Source organism: Euprymna scolopes, chromosome 34, assembly GCF_053919585.1.
Source record: "Euprymna scolopes isolate OS-2025 chromosome 34, ASM5391958v1, whole genome shotgun sequence".
Taxonomy (NCBI): Eukaryota; Metazoa; Mollusca; class Cephalopoda; order Sepiida; family Sepiolidae; genus Euprymna; species Euprymna scolopes.
The window spans coordinates 17,713,560-17,732,726 of record NC_136515.1 but is presented as its reverse complement, the minus strand read 5'-3'; the positions used below and the strand labels follow the sequence as shown (position 1 = coordinate 17,732,726).

Genomic DNA, 19,167 nt, shown 5'->3' with positions numbered 1-19,167 from the left:
TCAACATCAGTATATTACATATGAATGAGTGCCCTGCGGAATTCCCACAGGTCCCGTTAGTCTTTTATTATTATTATTATTATTATTATTATTATTATTATTATTATTATTATTATTATTATTATTAATATTATTATTATTATTATTATTATTTTGTAGTTTAGCAATTTTCTTAAAATATACTTGTGAATAGACTCTGATCTTATCCGGCGATAATTAACCGTGCTTCATCAAATGAAAACTTGCCATTCTTGAGTCATCAAAATACAGCCTGCTTATCTATGTAACTTGGATTAAGCGCCACCATGTTCTTCCCCTGCCATTTTATATTGTTGCCATCTTTCTTTTCTTATCGGTGAGCGTGTGTGTATGTGTGCATGCGTGTGTATCCATTTTAAAGTCTATAAACTTCATCTCTTTTAATTTAATTACATATTGATTGCTGAGCTTTTAAAATCGTTTCCATTAGCAACATATTTTCTCAACAAGATCAAATATGCGGGTCGGGGGGGAATTAATTAATGTTTGACTCATGAAATGTTTCTCCTAATTCTCGCCCATCCCTACTTCCCGGATATTTCATCACTTTTCTTGTTAACTGCTTATAGTGTTTTCGTAGAGAAAGGCCGAGACACAAACAGCTTCCAAACTTAATCTCCATCATGGATTATCCTATAATCCCCGGAGTTTATCATCGAGATGTGCTTCATCTTTAAATCCAGTTTCAAAAACTCACTACAATTTCTAATAGAAAATTCAACAAGTAAAGTATACATAAACTCCCAGGAGTGCACAGTGAACGAGACATGAAAAAATGACTAAGTTCAGCATTTGCCCCGACTCATTTAGCCTCAAAAGTCCCCAGGGGACGTCAAATCCTGATGAAAATGAACAAACGGTGCTGTTTAAGGCCTAATCATATGTAAATTTGAGTTCTGCACCATGCAAAAAAAAAAAAAATAACAAAGTCCATCATTTGCTCCCCTTGGGGGATTTTGGAGGCTTAATAGCCTCAAAAATCCCCCAAAGCCTTAACATATCTAAATTTGAGTTCAGCATCATGCAAAACTGCTAAATCGACATACACAGAAAATTTTGGGCAAATATGGCAAAATAGGCCCAAAAATGGAGTGTTTTTATTAGCCCTAAAAGAGCCCCTAGGGCACACCCAAGAGTTATCTCGAAGTATAGACAAACAAAATTATATAGAAATTAGTTAGTTACAATTTGTCAGACAATTTTATAAAAATCCAAGACATCATTTTTTTTGACGTTGCCTGGGATTGAATGATGATCAACCAATGTTTTCCACTCCAATATTTTAATGAGTTAATGAGGTCAAGTTTGATTGCGGGGCGGGAACGCTTCCCAAGATGTTATAGGAAAAAGACTAACCCACATGCGGCGAGCGACAAATGTTGAATATTTATCTTCCCGAAATCGAGCAAATTAAATAGACAGGCGAGCTTCGTTGTTACCTCTGAGATATTACGATTTATATGTGATATAAAAAGTTTTAAAAAGTTGTGACCGAAAAAAGCCTTTTGTAGACATACAGAAAAAGCGAACACACATACAAACATACATACATTTTCGCTTTTATATTTATAGATGACTCACATTAAAGTTTAAAATGCAAAAGTCAAGTATCATGATTTAATTGTGCTCTAAATAGAAACATACATTTCGAATGTGCCCCTGTCATATCAAAGAATTTACTCGTGATTTTATAGGCCTTATGCTTGTGTGATGATAATGTTTTAAGTTTAAAATGGAAAAAAAATCAAGTATTATGGTGCAATTATGCTTTAAACAAAAACATTCATTTTGAACGCGCCTCTGTCATATAAAATAAATTACTGTTGATTTTATATGTCAGGCCCTTCAGCGTGTGTGGTATTAACATTTCTCAAATGCACCTGTAAAGTTAGGCTGCGTAAGGCGTTAACTTTGATCAAACTCGCCTCTTGATTTTTTCCACGGCATTCCTATACAAAAACTATCAAAGAACACTGCCAAACACATAAAGTATCTTTCGTGTAAAATTTCATGAAAATTTACCCAGCCGTTTTTGAGGCCATAGGGAACGAACTCACACAGCCCCACATGCCTTCACATACGCACACACACACGGACACATATGCGGACGAAGTTCCTTTGGAATAATAGTAGAATTTCTATATTTACTTCGATGTCAATATTAATTGAATTTCAAAAACTATCTAAGAACACTATCAGGCACATAAAGAACCTTTCGTGTGGAATTTCATTCAAATCGACCCAGCCGTTTTCGAGTTCATAGGGAACGAATTCACACACGCACACACGCACACATACATACACGGACAAAGTTCCTTTTATATAAAAGTAGAATTTCTATATTTGGTTCGATGTCAATACTAATCGAATTACAAAAATTCCAACCCGGCAGCCAGTAAAAAGTTAATTTTGATTTTAGAGTTTCTGTGAAGCAAGAATGTTCACGTAATTAATCAGGATATCGAGTCTGCGGAGATTGGCTTGATGTCGAGCATTAATCCGATTGTTCATCGAAATTGTCCCCATTCACCAGGTGCGTTATCGAAAAAAAAAGAAGAAAAGAAAATCGAAACCGTCAAAATGTTAATTACGGGATTAATCATATAATTCTATCAACAAAGACCATTTTTTTTAGACAACGGTAAACATAATCGATACAAATAGAATTTAAACGTATTTAGAGAAAGAGTGGCTCTCTTTTTTCGGCATTGCCATCTAATTCGGTATTAACCGTTCTAATAAACCGTAATTTATAATTAGGGCTGTGACAACAGCATATTCTTTCCATTGTTTTGACTCTTGAGTATATATCCCTTAATATCTTATATGGTTTTATACAGACTGATGTGATTCTCAGTTGATTGACTGTGTCTTACTATGTCGGATATAGACTTGAGAGTCAAAAAATAAAAAGAATATGCTGTTGTCACAGCCTTTTTATCAGAGATAAAACTTTTCAAATGCACTTATTATGTTAGGTTGTATAAAAGTGTTAACTTTCGTCGAAGTTAGACTCTCTCTCTCTCTCTCTCTCTCTCTTTTCCATAGGAATCGCCACTTATCAAGGCCCGGTTGCCACTCGAAGAGAAGTGTTAATGGGTAAATGTGATTTAATCGGATTTATTTGACTATCGATTTTCGATACCTATCGGGCGCATTTCGATACAAAACCTACGTATGAACACTTCCAAGTACCTTCGCGTGAAATTTTGAAAAAAAAAATCAGTCCAGCCGTTTCCAAGTCTAGAGGTAAGACACACACACACACACACACACACACACACACACACACACACACACACAAAAAAAAAAAAAAGTTCGTTTTACATCATCATCATCATCATCATCATCATCATCATCATCATCATCATCATCATCATCATCATCATCATCATCATCATCATCATCATCATCATCATCATCACCACCACCATCATCATCATCATCATCCAGTCCGTCAGTCTTGACGATGACTAGTCGAGGCCGCAGTGCTGTATCCCTCGGTGTTGGCGTTAGGGTTAGGGTTAGGGTTGGCTCCAAACTACTGGAGAGCGCCGATGGAACTTAAATGCCGTCAGCTGCAATCGAAATTAGAATTCGAAGCTGGTGACGTTACCACTGTACTAACGTGACCCGTATATAAACAGACTAAGATGAATGTATAAAATGTTTAACGATTTTTTTTTCCATTTGGACCCATTTTTGACCCCTTAAAAATAGTTTTAACCGCCTAAAGTCTCCAAATAGAAGGATCCATAAAAAAATCCAACTATTTGAGATCCCCTAGTGCTGCTCTTTAACTTTTAGTTTCGGAGGAGATATAGTTTAAAATATTGAGACATATAGGCAGACCGACATACAGACAGATATATAGCAGTTTGTATATTAGATTAATAAATATCCCCTAACTTTCACTTATTTTAATTTTTTTGAGCGTGGTGGTGGAGAATAATATACATGCAACCTCTCATTTAAAAATTCAAATATTTCAGATTTGCATTAAATTTGACCTAGAGTCATTAGACAACAATTAAGCAAAGTTCAATGTAAAAGTTTCAAATAGTAAAGAGAAACCTTTTGAAATAGAAAAAGACAAGAATTTTCCAAGAATAAAAAAAAAAAAACTTTAAAGACAACAAACATAGAAAAGTTTCTAAAACAGAAAATTGAAAACTCCCCAAAATAGAAAAAAAATCCAAGAACAGAAAGGGAAAACCCGCAAAGAATAAGTTGGAAAACCCCCAAAGGATTGAAAAAAATATCTCCAGAAAATAAAAAAAGGGCAAATTATTCAACAATACACAGAAAAACACTTCAAGAATTAAAAAAAGGAAAAAAAAAAATCTCCAAGAATTAAAAAAAAAGGAAAAAATCTCCAAGAATAAAAAAAGGAAAAAAAATCTTCAAGAAAAAAAAAAAGGAAAAAAAATCTCCAAGAATAAAAAAAAATGGGGGAAAAATCTTCAAGAATAAAAAAAAAGAAAAAAAATCTCCAAGATAAAAAAAAAAATAAAGAAAAAAATTTCCTAAAATGGAAATCTTCCAAGAACGAAAGGGAAAACCCTCAAAGAACCATTCGGAAAAGTCTCCAAAAATAAGAAAGGAAAACTCCATACATTTAAAACCGTGTTCTTTTCTAAAGGCTAATAGCCATTCGAGGATATGAGTTAATGAGATTGGTTCATTGTCTGATAGAGAATATTATACTTATATAAACCAAAGGATCCCGTGGAAATTTCAGAGCGTCATCTTTCATATATATTATTACTGCACATTCTGTTGAAAAATTCAGCGAAAATAGAGACCCACGATATCATTGTACCTATTTACAATGCCTCCCCACGGGACAGAGTTAGACACCAGGGTCGTTTTTTAACGTGGAGAAAAGGTACAAAAATAAAAATTGTCTCAGTCGTGAAGGATTTCTCCTCCACCGATAGAGAACGAGAAATGGAAGTGCCGCATCTGAAGAACAGATGTATTTATTTGCTTCCCCGCTGAGCAAATTAGGCACAAGGCCGTTCAAATACGTCATCAAAAGTAGTTTAAAACAAGCATATTTTCAGATACCCTTGGCCAAATCATCGATGAAATATGCAGCTGTCTGTAAACCCTTCCGTGGTGTATACGTCTTAGGCGATATGTATACGTCTTCGGCGATATGTGGACTAGTTAAGAAATGACAATGGTTTGCCGATAGATGAAAAGAACGCGATGGAAGGTCATGAAATGATGCCCAAGTGAACTTGAAATAACTTTAAGTATCTAGCGTTTTATATTAATTCTTATCTATAGACGTGCTGGACCTAACCCCAACCCTAACGTATACCCATGCAAATACGCATACATATAAGCAAGCCGTCACAAACCTACATATACTCATAAATTCGCGTGCAATCGATCAGGTGCAACTGTCCTTTTCATGTTATTTTGCATGTTTTTTGTTTCCACCTTTCTTAATTCCTGCAGCGTTTCGCACTTCATTCCTATAGCTGTTGTCATTGGTCACATCTTTTTTTTTTTCCAAATAATTCCTTTTCAGTAAAAAAAAAAAAAAAAAAAAAAAATCTCCAGAACTCTGAACTTTTCCTGCATCCTCGCAGCCATCTTTTTTTTTTCACCTTAAAAAAAAAAATGGCAGGAATTTCTGATTCTATTTTTGTCATTTATCTTTTTGAATTCTCTTGTTTTGTAACTTTTTTTTCGATGAGATACTTTGGTAGTTGGTGTAGCAATAACCGCGCTGTATGAAATATCATTAAGTTGCTCTGTCACACTTAAGTTGAAAATAAGATTTTTCATGGTCTGTCATGTTTAAAGGTTGGAATAATATTTTTCTTGGTCTGTCAGACTTACTTGTTGCAATACTATTTTTCTCAGGCTATCAGCCTTATTTTAAATAACAATTTTATTGAATTATCTGTAGGTAACGTTTGCTAAATGGTCACACGTATTGACGACTTGCGTTTGCCAAGTTCTAACCCAATTTGTTCCATGGTTCCATTTTCATTGAGGATGTTGGCAACCTTCATGTGCCCCCTCTTGTGAGTATCTGATGTCTTTCTGAAAAGAATTCTAACTGGGAAGATATCGTGGAAACTAATGCCAACAATAAGAACATCGACATTGACTTACAACCTTGATGTGATAAGTTTGAATCTAGTTCATTCCACAGATTCGATTTTACTTATGATGCTGGCAACCTTCATGTGGTCCCTCTTGTAAGTTTCTTGGAAGCTATCTAAGTAAGAAAGATATCGGGGCAACCAATGCTAACAATAGCGTGATCGAATTCATTCGAAATGGATGAATGGATTGGATTGCCAACCTTAAGTTTGAAATGACTTTGTTGATCTGTAACGCTTAAGTTGTACATTTTTGTGATTGGCTGTCGCGTTTACGTTGTGTTCTGATGAACTCATTTCCCTTGTGCCCCCCTCGATGCACATATCCCCGACATACCCGCTTAGCAGCAAAATCACACCCCTTCACTGTTGAGGTCCCTAAATGCTTGAAAGTGTTCTACTCTAATAGTTCCTTCCCTCAAACAGCTAAATTTTGGAATTCCCTTGCTGCTACCTGTTTCCCTGGCTGTACTGATATGCAAAAGTTTAAATGTAACTTAAACAAACATCTTGTTAATCTTTCTTTGGTTCTAAATTAGTAGCCCCTTGCGTCCAATTGGCGATTTGGGGTTGATATGCGTAAAAAAATAAAATAAGAAATAACATTTTTGCTAACTATAAATAACAGTGTTGTTGAACTGCCACACTTAAGTTTGAAATATTCTTTTTGTTGGGTTGTTACGCGGAAGTAGGCAATAATAATTTTTTTGATTTATCATGCTCATGTTTTAAGTAAGATTTCCACTCGATTGTGAAGCCGAAGTTAGAAATAACGTTTACTTTAAATGTCATACTTATGTTTCAAATATCCATTTTTGGGGGCTGTCACACTTGAATTTCGGGGTTTGTAGCAAATAATAAATAAATGTTATCAAAGGCAAGATAAGTTACTTTTCTACCAAACTGGATATATTTTTTGTGTTTTTATTCAATGTAACACATTTATTCAGCTCGAAAAACATACAGTGTTTACCGATGTATTCGAAAATTCAAGATGGCGTTTCACACCCTCTTTAACACCGTAAGTATGGAAAAAGGTGTTATAACTAAAAAACTATACAAAATACTATTAAAAACCCGCCGAATATATGTCAACCTATGTCACGGTAACATATATTGAGCGAGTTTTTAACAGTATTTTATCCGGTATTTTATTTATAACATCTTTTCCCACACTTACCGCGTTAAAGAGAGAATAAGACGCCATCTTGAATGTTCCAATACATCGGTAAACACTGTATGGTTTTCGAGCTGAATAAACATGTTACATTGAATAAAAACACGAAAAATATATCCAGTTTGGTAGAAAAGTAACTTATCTTGCATTTGATAACATCTATTTGTTATATATTTGTTTTTTGACAACTTTTTCGAATCTATGTGTACAGTAATACAAACCCGAATTTCGAATCATAGTTTCGCTTGTATGTGAATCTTAAATTTCAGATGTAGTTTTTGGGATGTGCCATACTTAAGTTTCAAATAACATTTACGTTAATCTGTAACATTTAGTTTTAAAGTGTTATTTTGCTTGGGCTGTCATTTTTTGAATTTAAAATAATGCGTGTAACAGAGTAAATATGGCGCCTATATGTAAATGCTAAGTAGTGTTCGAAATGACGTCACGGTAAGGAAAAAGAATAGGAAAGAGTAAGAGCACATTAGAGAAGTCGATCGAGACTTGAGTGACGTAACAACCGTAATGAGAAGTTAGGCGTGGCGGGAGAATGAAAATAAAGGGTTTTTTTTCCTCAAAAGCTGAAAAAGGAGTTGCAGTTTTTTCCTCCTTCCTGTTCTTTGTCTCTTTTGTGACTGAGTCTACAACGTGTGGGTTCTGGCTGTCTAAACGTGTGTAACGTTACACATGTTTTGTCTTCTGTTACACTTTAATTTTTAAGTTACATTTGGGTTGTTACATTCTAACTGAAACTCTAAAATACAATGTTAGGCCGTTACGCATAAATTTCAAATAATATTTTTACAGGAATGTTCCGCTTAGGTTCGAAATAATATTTTTGTTGGGATGCCACAATAAATTTTAAAATATTATTTATTTTGGGCTGTTATGCTTTAGTTTCAAATAAAATGTTCGTTAGCCTGTCAAGCTATGGACAACGTAAATAGAACGCCTTTGCACTAAAGTCACGTGTATCTGCTGACGTAATACAATAAGGCATTAGGCAGTTAAAATCTATTACGTTGCGTGGTTATTTCTGTTTCACTTTTAGATAATAATTCTTTTCTTTCTTTGCTTTAGGTTTTACATGCAACATTTAATGTTTCTGGGTGCTTTTTGTAAAGATCTCTCATTCATTATCGACGGTTTGACTTTTGAACGGATCTTGCTTGTGTGCTAACCATGTTTTTTTTTTGTTTTTTTTTACACGGTGGTCACTACTTATAAAGGCCCGGAAGCCACTCAGGGATAAGGGTTATTGCAAGTACATTACGTTAGTGTGGAGATTTAATGAAGTGTTTACTTAAGAGGGCGGTTCATTAGGAATTTGTTAACGTTGGACTTGAAGACATTCAAGTTGTAGTCAGGTGGGAAGCAGGCAGACGGAACAGAGTTCCACAGGCGTGCAGTTCTAAGAAAGAAGCTTTGTTCATGGAATCTACGTTTTGATTTAGGCGCAGATAAAAAAGTATTACTCGATCCACAACATGGCCAGTCCCGGCGTCGTTTCCGTTCTACGCTTTCAATTGGCGATATCGTCGTCTTTCATATTGGTGACTGCGAGAGGATGTGAACGGGTGTAAGTGTGAAAGAACAGAACAAAACAAACACATACACTCCGAGATATTCTGCAAATATCGGTTGTGTATATCATTTTATTTATTTATTGGAAGCCTGTGAAGTGAGATTTTTTAATTGTTGTATTTATTTTTTTCATATTATTACCCTCATCTTCATATGTTGTTTCACGACGTTTCGGCCAACTCATCCCGTAGCCTTCTTCAGGTGGTTAACTGCGACGGGATAGGAATGCTGAGTCTTGTAAGTGTACCCGCAGTAATTACTGCCTTCCATAGTTGTTGCTGTTTCATCACGTTTGGACCAACTAATCCTTTGGCCTGCTTGGGTAGGACTGAAACCGCCATCTTCGGACAATGCTCATCTGGAACCGTAGAGAGTGAACGCCTTCATCCACTGCGCCACAGGCCCGTCAGCTTATCTCGATCCCATAAATCCACGACCTGCATTCGGCTATCTCAAGCTGGAACTCGCTTCAACTCAAAACTGTCCTCAAACGTCACAAAGCTAAATACTGTCCGTAAACCGTCACAACGGTCGTAAACTATCGCAAAACTCATTGCTGTTGCTTAAAGTAACTCCAAAATATATTGACCAATATGTAAAAATCTAAGTTTACGATCGAAATTAGATATCAGGCTAACGTGTACAGATAATTACATCACTGAGAGGAAGTACGTGCCAGAAACGCTAGAGATACAATGGAATTTTAACCCAATTTAGCAAGATTATATGGCGGATATGTAATAACTAGGTTAACAAATATACGTAGCAAAATTAAATGTTGGATATATAATCTAATACATAAACGGCTATATATATATATATATATATATATATATATATATATATATATATATATATATGTTTGTCTGTCTGTCTTCATATTTTCAAACTCTATCTCCACCGAAACTAAAACTATGGGCCTCAAATGATTGGATTTTTTTTACTGGTCGTTCTTTTATGGGTCGTTAGTCGGTTAAAATTGTCTTTACGGGGTCAAAAGTGGGTCAAAATCATTAAACATTTTGTACATTAATCTTGCGGGGGGGGTGGGGATGTCGATAATGTAACACTTGTACCTCGTGTCTCGCGTCATTTTTCGGGGGCCAGGCCTGCTTTTTACGAAAGCCACGATCATGCTTGAGTTTTCCTTTGCATTTTCCTCGCTAACCGCGCAGGTTAAATGGACGGATCTTAAGAAGAGCGATTCTCGTATCTCTACATATTGCCAAATATTTCTTGCATCAGATTTGGAAGGTTCCATTTTCATTGGGACGAAACACAATCATGCAAAGAAAGACAAGAGAAAAAGAAGAAGAAGAAGAAGAAGAAGAAGAAGAAGAAAAAAAACTCCTTTAAAACAATCTATTTTTTCCCGCCCTTTTTTTTTTTTTTTTTTTTGACAACGCTGCAACTATTCGACTCGGGCAATTTTTCCCTCGTTATGTTTAGACGCGTTGCAAAGTTTTTTCTTCCGGCGACACTTGTAATTCGAATGACATTTGTGCCTTTGTTTTATTTATTTATTTTTTTGCGTGCGATGGGTGGGGTGGTTGGAAAGAACGGTCTATTATTTGATTGTTTTCGCTTCCGTTTTTTTTTTATTTGTTTATTTATTTATTTCTTCTGATGTCTGTGCATCTAAAACCACTAGGAAGAAACGGATGATGACACCTTTGGGGGTAATTTTTCGCAACGTGTTATTTATTTATTTTTATTTATTTATTTATTTATTTTTGCTGCAAAAATTCTTGGATTCGTAGGGGAAATAATAACAAAAGAAAACACTTATTACAAGAGAACAGGCACACATAGAGAAAATTGCAATAACTCAGAATTGTTGCCACATGATAATAATAAAAACAATCGGTTCTCATGTACTTGTTGTCTTCCTGTTTCTACTTCCGCTCATATGCTCCTATTCCGAATTCGTAGCAGCGGAACGACATCAATGGGCTATATTTTTACCCAAACGGCCATTAACAATTATTATTATTTTTTTTAAATTTAACCTATTTCAAACTGATGCGAATTATCGTAGAGTAAAAATACTTGAAACAAAACTCATTTTGCTTTTCTTTATTTTTTAATAAATTAATTTAATCAGGTGACAATTCAATGTTTTAAAAACTTTATTACTAAGTTTTTAAAAGGAGTATCTATCATACATAGGGTGTTTCTCCGGGCATCACTAGGCTACCCTGCACGTCATTAAGTTTTTTTTATACCTGTATCTTTTTTCAAATGTCATACGTGCTTCGTTTATTGTTCATTTTCTGAACGCACAAAGAACAAAAGAAGAGACGTTCGATTGAACATTAAAACCCGCAACAATATCTTGTCTTTCAAATCGACGCACTTGATATTACATTACTTGATCTTAGATGAGCTGCAGTTAACAATTGTGCGCCTTCTCTTTCATTTGTTTTGTCGTTCTGAGGATGCAGAGAGACGATATCGATATGGCTTGATGGTTTGGTGGTGTGCGCCTTGACGACAGAATTGGTTCCGACTCTATACTGTCGAAGCTGAAGGTTTCCAGACTGGAGTCAGCAGTGCTTTGCAGTCGCCTCCGGTGCAAGGACAGGTTGAAAGCAGATTGGTTGAGGGTAAACGACGAAAAAAACAGTCATAGAAAGATTGTAAATGCCTCGGTTAAAATGACGAAATGAACGATTTTGACACACTTTTGACCCCTTAAAGATAAGTTTAACCGACTAAGGACCCATAAAAGAACGACCCGTAAAAAAATCCAATCATTTAAGGCCCATAGCGTCACTCTGCGAGTTTTAGTTTCGGTGGAGGTAGAGCTTGAAAATATGAAGACAGACAGACAAACACACACACATATATATATATATATATATATATATATATATATATATATATATATATAGCCGTTTATGTATTAGATTATATATATCCAACATTTAATTTTGCTACGTATATTTGTTAACCTAATTATTACATATCCGCCATTTAATCTTGCTAAATTGGGTTAAAAGTCCATTGTATCTCTAATCCAATCATTTGAGGCCCCTAGCGCCACTCTGCGATTTTTTTGTTTCGGTGGAGATAGAGTTTGAAAATATGAAGACAGACAAACAGATATATGGCACATCTAAACTAAAATGATAATGGCATTTCTGAATTTTTGAGATGAGGATTGGTTGTTTGTATTATTCATCGAACTACTGTTCTCATCTTGAGTGTGATTTTCAAAACGTTTCGGCCGATATAACCTCCGACATTCTTCGGGTGTATCTTGTCGAACTCGGGAATGTTTCTGTCGAACTCGGGAATGTTTCTGTCGAACTCGGGAATTTGGACGGAATTTCGAGTGGAACCCTTTATTTACTTCACAGGGGCAGCGAGCTCTTGTTCTGTCAGCCATGACTGGGTAGAGGTCCTAAGTAATTCGACAATGTAGTTTTCAGATTGAACCTTCAGACTTCAGGAGAATATCACTTTTACAATTGATTTTCCCAGTACTCTTACCATTGCGCCACGGGTCCTTGTGGACAATTCTATTACGAATTTTAGGAGCCGTAAACCTATTTTATTTCTAGTTGTAAATATCAAAATTTATTACTAATTATTACTATATATTAATGTATATCTATCTCTATACTTATGACTTGTATATATTAATGTTTTTACTTATTACTTGTATATATTATCTATTGTTTATAATTACTGGTTCCCATATCGTATTAAATTCTATACTAGGTCTACTTAGCAGTTGGGTTATTCCCCAGCATATGTGCTGCTCCTTTCAGTCGTCTAACTCTCCACCGTTCATCTCTGTCTATAATTTTTACTTCGTCCTATAATGGGAGATGGTTTCCCTTTTCTTTCCAAATATGGTCAGCTATACCTGACTTATTGGTCTCTCCATGTATTACGGGGTTTCGATGTTCTTCTAACCGTACTTTCAACGGACGACACGTTTCACCACTGTATAATTATCTACATTTTCATGGGATTTCATATACACAGTTCTTAGTCATGACTTTTAGGAGGTTATATCGACCGAAACGTTGTGAAAATCGCAATCAAGATGAGAGCAGTAAACAAAAATGATAATGTTTTAAAGAAAGAATTACTTTGTGCTGCCATAGCAATAATAATAAGACCAATAATAAAAACAAACCGACAGAGTCTCCTTCCGCGAGTGAAAATTTTACTTTTATCATTACTAATGTTTGTGAAAAATTAAAAAAAAAAAAAAAAAAAAAATTCAAGGCGTGGTTGTTGAGAAAAGTTCGAACAAATGAACGGATGAACGATTTGGAGGCAATTTTACCCCTATAATGGCTCCTAATGAGGGAAACAGAATTATCCCAGAAAATCCGTTCTGGCAAAAATTTATTTTCACCATGACTAATGTTTGTGCAAAATTTAAAAAAAAATATATAAGGCGTGGTTTTTGAGGCAGTTTTGCACATGTCTGAATACCCTGTATATTAAATTTCAAGTCTGTTGATAAAAAATTCGTTGAGTATATAGGTTGAGAGTTGTCCTCAGACACACACACAATTTCTCTTTTATAGATATAGATAATGAGAAGAATGCGAATAAGACGGAAAAAGAATTGGGAGGGGGGATTACTAGAAGAATACGAAGAAAAATACAAAGAAGTAGCAGTAGTATTAGTAGTTCTAGCAGTAGTAGTAGGAGTAGAAAAAGAAGAAGAAGAAGAAGAAGAAGAAGGTGACAGTAAGACTCTTCCATTCTTTTTAAAAGTAGACTGCTTATTGTTTTCCGATTTACTTAGAACCGAAAAACAGACAGGTCAATCTCTTATAACGTTGTGAGAACCATAGTCTTCACTCGTACATGAGTGTAGTCCTAGGGTGTTCTGATTTTGGAACAAGCACAGAAGCTCAATAGCGCGGTTTTGGTCAGTTCTACAATGACTGGTTTGATGTGCGATTTCTCTATTCCCTGCCTCAACAGTGGCTCGCAGGAAAAGAACAAAAATAAACGAATCAAAGAATTAAAAAAAAACAAAACAAAGTGAACAACTCAAGTCTCCAGGAATACGCATGTCGCGGGATGTATTTTGCGGGCACTTGGTTGGCCGTCCCCCTCTCCTGTTGGTGTTACTTGAAAGAAATTACTCCAATTGGTATCATTGGTAATCACGAATTCCATACGTAACAGATAATTGACTCCAGACATAAATCTTGGGTTTTCGTTTATAAAGATTAATTATTAAATAAATAAGTAAATAATTTTACAGTAATGAAAAGAAAACAACAGTGGCGGTGGGGGAGGGGCATAGTGCGGGTGGTCGAGTGGACAGCCGCGACCGTCACCTTCAACTGGAATTTTCTGCTCTCAACTCGCTTCTCGACTGGCGAAAAAACGCGCTGCGAATCCTCCTATAGGGAGGTAATGATGTAGGATTTCAGAAATCTGGGTTTCTCATTCAGCCAATCCATCTTCATTTCATCAAATTTAAATTCGCCCGATTCGATAAATTGGTCAAATCACTTGTGCATATTAATTAAATGATTTTTCCAACATGTTGAATTTTTTCAACCAAGTTTTCTCACGCTGCGAACTTCTAAAACCTTGACACTAAGGTCATATCCCAGACAAAATAATACTATTTGCCACCATGTAATGGTTCCCGTCACAAAACAATATTATTATTAATGTTCCCGAAGTTATTTTTCCTTCTGGTTTTTTGCGTCTTCAGCCAACAATTTTGGCTAGCAAGGCCGCCGGTTGTTGCTCGGGATTGTTCACATAATAAAACATAATTTTCGACAATCACAGGTGGTTGGGTCACACTCTGAGTGGGAGGAGATTCAAGTGGGTTTAAAAGGGTAGTTTTTAAATATAGAAGAAGAAAAGACCAAGAATCTCTAGAATTTAGGATCAGGTTTGTAAGATCGTTCCATCCTTTCTAATGGTAGACTGTTCATTGTTTTCGATTTGTTTTAACCGAAAATTAAATCGGTTAATCTCTGAGTGGGAGTGGAGTTTAAGTGGGTGTAAAAGACTAGGTTTTTAATCCCTAAAATTAAGCTTGCAGGGTGTACAGATAAATCCTGCACTACTGATGTACGAGAACAGATAAAGATTTCCTAAAAAAGTAAAGACACTATATTGTCCGTTTCCAGAAGATTGAATTTCGGACAATAGTCATTATCAGCCAGCCTGCCATACAGGCCATAATCAAGCAACAAAGGAAATATTGGTGATGCCAATGCGTTTAAGTCTGACCAAATCGAGTTGACGCAGGTGCGGGCGAAGGGCGTGAATGGAGCTAGGAAACAAACCACCGCAAAAAGATAAACAATTCTTTTTTTTTTGTGTGTGTGTGTGTGTGTGTGGTTTTTTTTTTTGTTTTGTTTTTTTGTATGACCATTATTAAGTGAACAAGCAGTGGAATCTTCGACGCTGTGCCGTGGACACACCATACAGAAGAGAGAGAGAGAGAGAGAGGGGAGTGGGAGAGACAGAGGAAGAGGAATGGACGACGATGGAGGGGAAGAGGGAAAGGCGCGTGTCTGCAAGACAATGTAAGTGTATATTGGCGCGTTTTTGTTTTTTCTGTTTTCTTTCTGAAATGTGTGGAGACATCGGAAGACAAAGATGATAGTTAGTTAATGAAGGCGAGCCAAGAAATAAGTATATTGCCAAATATTTACACGTATAGATTTGTGTAGGAAGAATATACATAAATCTATATGCGTAATCGATCGATGACTCCGTTCAGTATCAAGAGGCAATGGATACTCCCTGTAAGAGTAGCCGTGCGTGTTATTGTGAGGCTAAGGTGGGGTAATTCCCAACTACACCACTCCTAAATCGACACTACTCAAGTCCAATGAAAGAGAGAGAGAGATAATGACCACAGGAAGCAATGCCGCGATAAGATGAAAGAGCAGGTCAACTCTATTTATCTCATCCTATATTTAACAAGATTTTTTTTAATTACATTTTCAACCCAAACAAGGCCCATTGCGACTTTGATGTAGGGGGCTACTATAAGGGACATAAGCTACAGGGGTACTATGTTGGGAGTTGGGCAGCAAGATGTCGGTTCACGTTACACTTGAACTTCTGCATGTCAGTACAGTTGGGGAAGCGGAAACCCGGAAGGGAATTCCTAAGTCTAGCGGTTCTAGGGAAGAAACTACTGGAGTAGAAGGCTCTCTTACATCTAGGGATCTAAACTGTGAAGGGGTGCGATTTTGCTGCTTGTCGGGTTTGTCGAAGGTATTTACGTCGGGGGGTACAAATATAAATATACATATATATATACATATACATATATATATATATATATATATATATATATTGAGCGAATCCTACTATTAATTAATATATATATATCTTACGAAAGATCGGAAAGATGAAAAAAATAATCATTAAGCAAGGTATCTCTGTTGTTTTTAATAATGTTTGCCTGAATATATATATATATATATATATATATATATATATATATATATATATATATATCCATTCATATGAAATCTTTTTATCATTTTTTTCTTTTACCTCCTATTCCCCTTACCTCACCCTTTTTTTTAACCAAGTAAGATCTGTGACTTACTTGTAGTTTCATTAAATACTTTTACATGCAAAATCCGATCCCGCATTTTGCTAATTCCTACCCTCTGATGAGAAGGAGAGTATTTCTTCGAAACTCAGCGGATTAAGGACTATCCACTTATCTGTTGCTTCCTTTTTAAAATTAAATATGTTTTTAACTCTTTTTCAAGATGTTTTTTAACATGTTTTATTAATCAATTGTTTATATATATATATATATATATATATAAAGGCGAACAATTAAAAGGTAAATATTTATATATATACATATATATGTGTATGTATATATATATGTGTGTATATTTATATATGTATGTATGTGTATATATATATATAATATATGTATATGTATAATTCTTAACTTTTATTAAAAAACATTATTATAACCTTATATTTAAACCAAATTCAGATTTATAATTTTATTCTATTTTTTATTCTCAACCCATATTACTTTTCTTATCAAGTAAATATTTTCTTTTTTATTTTAATTTTTTCCAGATACATCTGCCTTACTTAAAAATTGCTAGGTTTATTTATGGTGTCTTTTACATATAAAAAACCCCACTCAATACTTTTGCTGATGAGGAGCCTTTGTTTAAAAAAAACTAAATGTCAAAATTATTGCCCGTGGCTTAATGTCAACCACAATAAAAACATCGTTTCCGAAACGATCGTACAAATTATTGCCTTTGTTGTTGTTCCTTCTTATGAAACAGATTTTTAATTTTTAATTCTAATTTGAATTTTAAATTATCAATCACATTCCTATATATATATATATATATATATATATATATATATATATATATATATATATATATATATATATATATATATATTAAACGAAGCCCACTATTAATTTGTTTGTAAAAAAGCTAATTGTTAGAGCACTGTTGCGACGGGCGGGTGTGGATTTAAAACTCGAGGAGAAATATTTACGGCACTGATTCGTGGCCTGATTGTGAGACCCGCCGACTGTCAATGCGACGGTTGTAGGTTCCATCTATGGCTGAGGAAAGGTGTATGTCTAGCCACACTGATGAGTTGTACTGTAGGTGGATAACTATATATATATATATGTACATATATATATATATGTATATATATATATATATATATATATATATATATATATATATATACACTTGATTTTCCCGTCGATTTCGAGGTATGAGGATAGACAACAATTAAGTTGTCCATACAGATGTTAAATCCACACAGATGAATTACTTACAGTTCTGACGGCTTGTATAGAACCATCGACACTTTTTAGAAGAACTCCTCATCCAAGTCGGTGCAATGGAATGCCACAGACAGAGCAGAGAATAGGTTTTATATTTAATATTCTTTCTCCAAGATGCATGTCTGAGCGAAGTTTAAGGGTGCATCTCTCCCAGTGATTTTTAAACGCGTTTCTAGATACAAACCTGGAACTTCCTACGTCCCGACGCAGCACATACAGCGCCTAGTATTCCCAATCATTAATATCAGCGATTGAACCTAAAGACAAGTAAGAAAATCGTTTTGTAATAAAAAAAAAATAGGCTACATTTTTTCAATAACGTTTGCTACTTTCCCCCGCAAAAAAAAAAAAAATCAGAGTTTTCCTATTCCAGATCCTATTTAATCCTCTTCACGTTCTATTCTTCTCCTCTCTCTCTCTCTCTCTCTCTCTCTCTCTATATATATATATATATATATATATATATATATATATATATATAATTTATATAATCAGAAAAAACAACACCTTTTTTTTTTTTTAGTAGTACACAATTTTTGTTTTTATTATTTTTTATGACATGTTATTATATATTTTTTCTTAGTCTGACAGCTGTTTCGAAGGGTAAAAGGACAAACGGTTGTTTTAATTATAACATACCGAATTTTCATTATTTACCGTTCTCTTCGGAGACAATTAAAATCAATTAATTACAGTCAAAAAATTGTTTTTAAAACTCACATGGGGATGGAATTTTTTTATCGAGGTTGCCATCTTTAAAAATTTTCCATGGGTTTTTTATAGATCTATATTTTCTTTTTGTTAGCCTTATTTTCGTATTTTTTGGTTTTTTAATTTCTTTCCAATTTATGTATCTAATATCAATTATGTTAATTCTGCATTCTTATTTTGTTTCTTCTTTTATTACGTTTGATTTATTATTTAAGAAATTATTTAATTAATTTTTTTAACTTCTTCTTAAGCTAGTAATTTTTTCCTTTTTTTTTCGTATCTCTTGGGTGTTTACGTTACATTTTATTTTTTAGCCGTCTATACGTATTTTTTGTTATTGTTTTTTCGTATTTATTTTATTATTAGGCTAAATGGTTATCATTTTGTACATATTTATTATTTCTTATTCTTATATTATGTTTTTTGTTAATTATTTTCGTTATTTCCAATTTATAATGTTTAGTGTCAAGTTTACGGTCTTTTCTGATTTTGCGATTAAAGGGAATTAACTCTATCAATTCTTTGTTTCTTATTTATTCAGTCATTAACTTACATCTTTTAGAATTTGTGCATTTACCTTATAATTTAGTAGTCAAAGGGAAATAACTTATTTATTTTTTGTTTCAATTATTAATCTTTGTCATTTTTGCTAATTTTTTTATTTATCATATTATTATTTATTAATCATGTGTATTTATGTTGTGTTCAGGTTTGTT

General features: G+C 34.4%; 1 protein-coding gene across 12 annotated transcripts in view; it reads right to left on the bottom strand.

The window, feature by feature from the left end:
* Positions 1–19,167, bottom strand: part of LOC145259106 (protocadherin beta-11-like) — a 1,732,684-nt gene that overhangs the window by 1,433,161 nt on the left and 280,356 nt on the right. The window lies entirely within an intron of this gene.